Below are 7,135 nucleotides of genomic sequence, written 5' to 3'. Positions count from 1 at the left end.
GGCGGTCGCACAGCCCACGGCCTGGCCGGTGCCCACAGTAGATCGGCCCCCACGCTTCCTCACGCTTCACATGAGACTTAGCAGCCTCGGAGCTGGCACAGACGACACGCCCTCCCCCCCCGCCCCCGACTTGCCTTCGGGAGAGGCTGCACGTGGAGCCTGCCCGCCGGCCCCAGGTGCCCTCGCGCCCTCCCCAGCCACGACCCTCCCAAGAGCACGCGGCCTGCCCCTGAAGGCACGGGCTGGCTGCGGTGCTGGCGGCGCCGTGATTGTCCTGGAGAAGGAGCCTGGGATGTCTGGTGGCTTCCGTCCAATACAGGCTGAGGGAGGCCCTGCTCTTGCAGGCGCCGCGCCACGCTCACCGCGGACGTCCCATTGCCGGCCCGTCAGACCGGCCCACGCGTGGTGGCCAGCGGGGCGCGGCCTTGGCGGCCCTGCTGCCCCGGACACTCAGTTCACATCTTTTTGCTCTGTCCACACAGTCTCGTGAGCCAGCGCAAGGCCCGCGGTGGCCGTTGGGCACAGAGATCACGAGGCCGCTTTCTGCCCACCGGCAGCCGCGTGGCCACGGCCCTGGGGTCCCTGCACTCAGCTGCGGGGGACGCCTCTCACCGTCCTTTGGCTTACGCTGCCCCAAAGACGGACTCTGAGCGCGTTTTTAATGCTGGTGGTGGCTGGCTTTCGGGGTATCCCTTTGTTGAAGTACCAGGTCCAGCAAGTCTTTTTGCCTGTTTCCTATTGAGCTCCTTGTTCATGTTAACACGTGGGAGTGACACGTCCTGGACATGAAGTGGGAAATGTCTAAGTGGAAACAAAGCCTCACTGCAGACTGTAACGTTTCAGGGAACAGCAGATAACACTCTCAAGGCCGCACGCCTGACTCGTGCACCCCAGATAACCACTTAGAAGGCTCCTCATCCCCGCTGGATTTAAAGTGATAACGGACCTGGCTTTAGGCAATAAATATCCTTTGGCTGGTTGCTGGGGCTCAGACTGTGGAGAAGGATCTCCTCTGAGCCCACGGCGTTAATAAAGACTTTACCTCCTCCTCTCTGAGGGATGCTTGGTTTCCTGAAGGAATTTCTGTGGCAACATTTTTGGTTCCCTGACCGGGAAGCCGGCTGCGCTGGTCCCTGTGCCACAGGCCTGAAGTCGGGGCGGTGACCGTGGCCGCCCCCGAGGAGAATGATGTGGCACCACCTGCCTTCGTTTGATGGTCCTCCTTCCTTGGGTGGGGTCAGCCAACCACTGCTGCCGCACCCTGCAGGACTCTGGGGAGAGGTGGATGAAAGCGCCAGAGGCTTCAGGACACAGTAAGACCCCAAGGGCCCTGCCCAGGATAGGCCCGTACCAGCGGATGGAAGGGAGGGGGAGCCTGATCACCTCCCAGGGTCCAGTTTTGAGGCCAGATTGGGACTCCCGCGGGAGGGAGATGCAATCACTTCCAAACGACTGTTTTCTGATGAGGGGGGTGTGAAAAATCTCCACAGCTATGGCTGCGGGGACTGAGTGGGCTTGAAACTGCGGTTCTGTGGGGATGTCATACAGCACAACGGCGACCGGCCCATTCATGGGACAGCCTGGCGCAGGGGGTAGACCGCCTCGCCATAGCTAAGACACACCGAAGGTTCCGTGAGAGATGCGGCCAGACGAGTGCCCTTGTGTGCGCCCCTTCCCTTGTCGTGCCACCAAATACAAAAGGAGGGACTCAGAGTAAACACACAGACCGTCACTGCATGATCAAAAATTTTAAGGAAAGGGATACCAAGAGGATTATGGGGTTGCCTTAACCCCTAAAAACAAACAAACAAAAAACTTCAAACCCTGTGCCAGGTAGAGTGGCCTAGTTTCCAGGTAAACTGGCCTCCAGGAGGAGCTCTTGACATCCCCATAGTTCAGGTGGTGTGGAAAGCTGTCACAGGTTCCCCAGGCCCCCCATCAGTCTCCCTGTGTGGAGGGTTGACGATTGCCCAGACCGGACCCACTTGGCTCCACATTTGTAGTATAGGCCAGGAAGAGTCAGGTCCTTGCTGTGCATGGCCACCACAGTCCTCAGTCCACTACCACCCATCCATCAGGGTGACCCACCCCACCCCACCAGGATGACTTGCCGCTTCCTTGTATCCCTACAAACTCTCCTGGCCCATCAACCCCATGCCGGCCTGTGACTGAAATCCCTCCACCCTCCGATCAGCCAAGGCCCCTGCTCCACCTCTACCACTTTCCTTCCAGAGACCTGAAGGCCCCTGTCATTAACAACATACTCGGCCTTTTTGGATAAGCCACAGACTCTCATAGACTCTCATAGGCCTCCTTGAAGATGCCGTCTTTTGTCTCAGTGTCACACCCATCAGTCAGCATCCTTTTGCATTTGAATAGGAAAACCCCCACACTAGTGGAAAGACTCAGTTACTCTCCAACTTTGTTCTGGGAGGCTCTTGCTGCGAATCTTGCAGCTTTTCTGGCATGAGCTCTGGTGCGTGCTCCTGCAGTACGTTGATGATCTCTGCTTAGCTAGTGAAACCCAGCTGGCCTGCTGGGATGCTTAGGCTCCTGTAACTTTTTTTAAAGATTTATTTATTTATGCATACAAGAGTTGGGGTGCAGGCCAGAGCTACAGGGGGTTCACCAGAGACAGAGAGGACAGCAGAACAGGAGGATTGAATGAAATACACTGCTGAGGGGAGCAGCGGGGATACGGGACTCTGCTGCACCCTGTGGGTCAGTTCCCTGACTGGGGACCAAGCTCGTGCTCAGTGGCTTCAACAGCTTCATAGTGCTGAGACTTAACCGCCTGTGCCACCAGGGAGGCCCCTGTAACTCTTGTGAGAATCAGGCTATCGGGTCTCCTGGGGAAAGGCTCAACTACGCAACGACTTCGGCTCCCACATCATGAAAGTGTTAGGGGAAAGGATGTCCTACGGGGCTGCCCTATAACAAAAGGCCTTTTATGTTTTGTCTTGATGCAGTGGATGGCAAAACCTATTTAGAGCAGGCAGGTTTGGGGTTTCTGGGGTGCCCCTCTCCCTATCCTGTAACAAATTTGGTGACTCTGGCGGGACGGAACCATCTGTGGTCAGCCAGCCCTGTGGGGAAAGTGGCTTCTCCATGTCACTGGTGACCATCAGCACAAATGTGGTGGTTTCTGTTACAGGGCAGGGAGAGGGGCAGCCCAAACCCCGCAAACCTGCCTATTCTAAATGGGTTCTGCCATCTGCCGCATCAACAGAAGACATATGAGACTTTAATGGGAAGGAACTTTAATAAAACTAGGAAACAATACAGGAAAGGCAAAGAGTCTAGTTTCTAAATGAAGCACCCAAAGTGACCTGTCCTCTCATGGGTAAAACTCCATCCAAATGGGATTGGCCCTGAGCAGGGCCCCAAAGCCTGCCACAGTCTAAAGCATCTTCCAGTGGGGACCCACAGAAAAGGGTCAGAAACAACCAGACAAGCCCGGAAGGAAAAGAGCAAAATCAACATCAAGGTAAAAGCTGCCATTGTCCCCTCCCCACGAGTCTCACCCGCATCTGTGTCACCCCATCCACCACTAAAAGGCAGGCACAGTTTCTCCTCGTTTCTCTCAGCTCCATGTGCCTCCTCCAGGTCTCCTTCTGGCTCCATCCTGCTCCTTCCTTCCTCAGTCTCCTCTGCAGCTTCTTCTCTCCCTGCTCAGCAACACCCTCCATTGGGTGGGGCAGGAAACCTGGAACCTCCCCCTTTCCTGGGGACCCCCCTGTTACATTTCTAGTGTGTCTGTTTCAGATATGTGTAGATTTGCTGTTGGAAAACTGGCTTGGGCCCTGTAGAAACTGTGTGTACATGTCCAATTCGTCTGGTCAACCACAGGTGAAGCTTGGAAACCACGTTGGGCGCCAAACTGTTATAGGGCAACCCCGATATAAAACAGGTTGCCTGGCTGTGGGTCCTCACCTGCGCGCTTAAAAGGGACTTATTAATACTCCACTACAGGCACACACAAAAGGTTAATAAAAGGTTTATTTACAAGGGAAAGGGAATTAAGAAAATGTACAACTCAGGGAGAAAATAGGGAAATAAAGTCTTTAATGCGTCCTACCCGGTCTGCTGACCTGGAAACCCAAAGGCACTCTCAGAGATGGTTGCGTTGTGAGCTGGCAGGGAGCCAAAATGGGGGATACCCTCCAAAGCCCACGTGTCTGGCTTTATACCAAACCTGGCTGCTGAACCCCATCCTCAGGTCCCAGCCACCTTCCCTTTGGTGGTGACGGGATTTGGAGTTCCCAGTGTCTTTGGCTTTGGTCTGGAGTGGGGGGAGTCCACAAAGCCTGCATGGGATTAGATTTAGGACATCCTTTCCCCCCTAACAATTACTTGCTGAGAAGTCTGATTTTGTGAAACTGGTTCTGTGTAGCAGTTTTCCTGGAAAGATGGTTGTGGGTTGGACGATGTGGCCAGATCAAAGATGGCATCTGAGGCCACTTAAAGGACTTCCCAGAAACTCCAAAGGTTTTGTTCTTTTGGTCTCCTATGAAAATTTGTGTGGCATCTTTTGGCAGCTAAATTTAAGTCGCTGGGACTTTAGACTTTTGTTTGTGATCTCTGCTCTCTTACAGGTCTGATTAGCATCTCTAAAGGCAATGAAAAGAAAGTCACCGACCTTTTAGATAAGTAAGCAGAGAGAAGCAAACTTTATTCAAGAAAGCAAGAAAAAAATTCTTTAGAGGAAAAAGAACAAAAGCAAAGACTCTAAGGCAGTGATGCCAACAACGGGCAAAAGATGTCCTTATGGACCCATGTCTAGGGGATAGTTAAGCTTTTTGCCCCCCTCTATTCTATAATCTCATCATCTTATTTTGTGATTGGCTCTTTCTCCTAGTTGCTAAACTCCTCGGGGCAGATGCACTTCCCAATCTCTGCCTGAGGTGTTTGCAAGCCAATCATGGAGCAACATTGGTTTAAATTAGCAAATGTATGCCTGGGGGGGGGGCTTAAAAAAAGTGAGAAAGAAAAGAAAAAGAAGCCTCAAGGAGTAACTGATGATTACTGGTATCTTTAATGGATTCTTAAAAATAACTTGGGCTTTTACAAAGTCTACATTGGAAGAATTAAAGAGATTTTATCTGAGTTTAAAAAGATTTGCTGGGCCTCCCTGGTAGTGCAGGGAGCCTTAAAGACAGCCCTATCAAGCTATTGGCAGCCACAGCAGGGAGTTTGATTCTTAGCTGCTGGGGAGCAACCTACCTGGCGCAGCAGACCTCTCTCTCTTGTCTCCCCACTGCTCCCCTCAGGTGTGTATTTCAGTAGATCTGCCCCCCACTCTCTCTGGTGAATCCTCTCACCCCCTACACCTCTGGCCTGTCCCCCAATTCTTGTATGCATAAATAAATAAATCTTAAAAAAAACTGAAAGGATTTGCTGCTGTGAATTTTGTCTACATCATTTGTTTTGGGCATGTTTGACATTTGAATTCTGGATTTGTTCGATTGCTGGTGTAAGACAAGATTCTAAGATCCTGCCTCCTACTGAGGAAGGTCAGCTGTGCAAAGCATGCTGTAGTGCATGATACAGCTGTGCCAGGATTTGATACCTATGGGGTCGCTCTTTCTCCCTCGTGTGGGGAGGTGTGATGTGTACTTTGATGTTGAATCTGCTCTTTCAGCTTCTGTCCCAGAGTGGCTAACAGAAGTAAGGAAATAACTCCTTTTAAATAAAAGTTAACTGCTGATTTTTTTTAAAGATATATTTATTTATTTATACATGCACTGGGTACAGTCAGAAGCGCGGGAGGGTGAGAGAATTCACCAGAGCCAGAGCGGGGAGCAGAGCAGGCAGAAGGACCGAAGTACACTGCTGAGGGGAGCAGCGGGCGGCAGGAGAGGTCTGCGCGCCACGTGGGACCCTCCTCCGGTGGCCGGGGAGCAGCCGGGGATCGAACTAGTGCTGCAGAGGCTGCGGGCAGCTTTGCAACCCAGCGCTCAACTGCTGTGCCACCGGGGAGGCCCGGACGCCCATCTTATCAGTAAATTGCCCCACCTGGTGCAGGTCAGGCCTGCATGAACGGTTCGGCGTGGTAAAGAAGAGCCAGGCTAAATTTCTCCCTAAATTCACGCTAAATTCACTCTAAATTTTATAGGGTGAGGAGAGGTCAGGCGGGAAACTGGGTTCATAAGGCGGGAAAAAGCTTGTAGGGCGTGAAAAGATTTGTAGGGCGGGGGAGGCTCATTGTCTGAATCCTCTAGGCAGCCTCCCGCGTTCCTGTCCCCAGGTGGGCTGCCTGGTGGGTCTTTGCATTCCGGCCTCCTGCATGGACCTTCCAGCGCGCAAGCCCGCCTCTTCTGTGACTCGAAGCACCTCCTGCCGATGGAGAGCCTTGGCCTCTCTCACCAACAAGCCTTGCGCTCTCCCCGGCCGGGTCCGGCTGTAGAGTGCTCTCGCGATCGCACAAGCTGAAGCTGGGCGCCAGGGGCTCGTGGGGAGTGAGTCCCTGAGCCTGAGGGCAGGAGGCCGGCGTGCAGCTCGGGCTGACTGCCAGGGCCCGGGACAAGGTGTCCAGCGTGCAGCCTCTCCCAGGGGCATGGGGTCAGCGCGCCATGTGCTGATTCGATTACTCCAGCATCAAAATCGTCTCTTTAACACAATTTTGGTTTAAAAAAAGAGCTGGAGCTGGGAAAGCAGAACAATACTCCCCCCACTCAGCGCCAGCGTTGAGGCTGAGGCTGCCCCTGCGGCCACTGTCTCCAGAGGGCCCGGCTGCAGAGGGCCCCGGAGGAGCCCAGACCGGCTCAGGGCAGCCGTGGACAGCCCCGAGCGGGGACAGGCTGTGACGCCACGCAGCAGGGGCACCATGGAACTGTGGGCCTGGACGGCAGGCGGGCACGCCCGGGCATGCTGAAGGCGGCTCGGCCAGCTGCGCTTGTGCGGCGCCCGGGACGGGTGGGCGCGCTGGGGGCTGGGATGCCAGGCAGGACGTGGCCTTGGCTGCTCTGGGGGGAGGGGGGGCGGGCAGCGCGTCCCGTGACGTGGCCTGTTGGCGCCAGGCTCAGCTGAGGTTGTGGGACAGACTTCAGGGCCCACCCAGACGTGGCCGGGCTGCCGAGGCCTTGGGCGGGCTGTGAGCTCTGGACGGGCAGGACTCTCCTAGCAGAGACACGCC

The sequence above is a fragment of the Talpa occidentalis genome, unplaced genomic scaffold, assembly GCF_014898055.3.
Source record: "Talpa occidentalis isolate TD23 unplaced genomic scaffold, MPIMG_talOcc4v2.1 talOcc4.3, whole genome shotgun sequence".
In the NCBI taxonomy this organism is placed as follows: domain Eukaryota; kingdom Metazoa; phylum Chordata; class Mammalia; order Eulipotyphla; family Talpidae; genus Talpa; species Talpa occidentalis.
The sequence above is the reverse complement of the archived record's forward strand: the minus strand, read 5'-3'. Positions refer to the sequence as shown.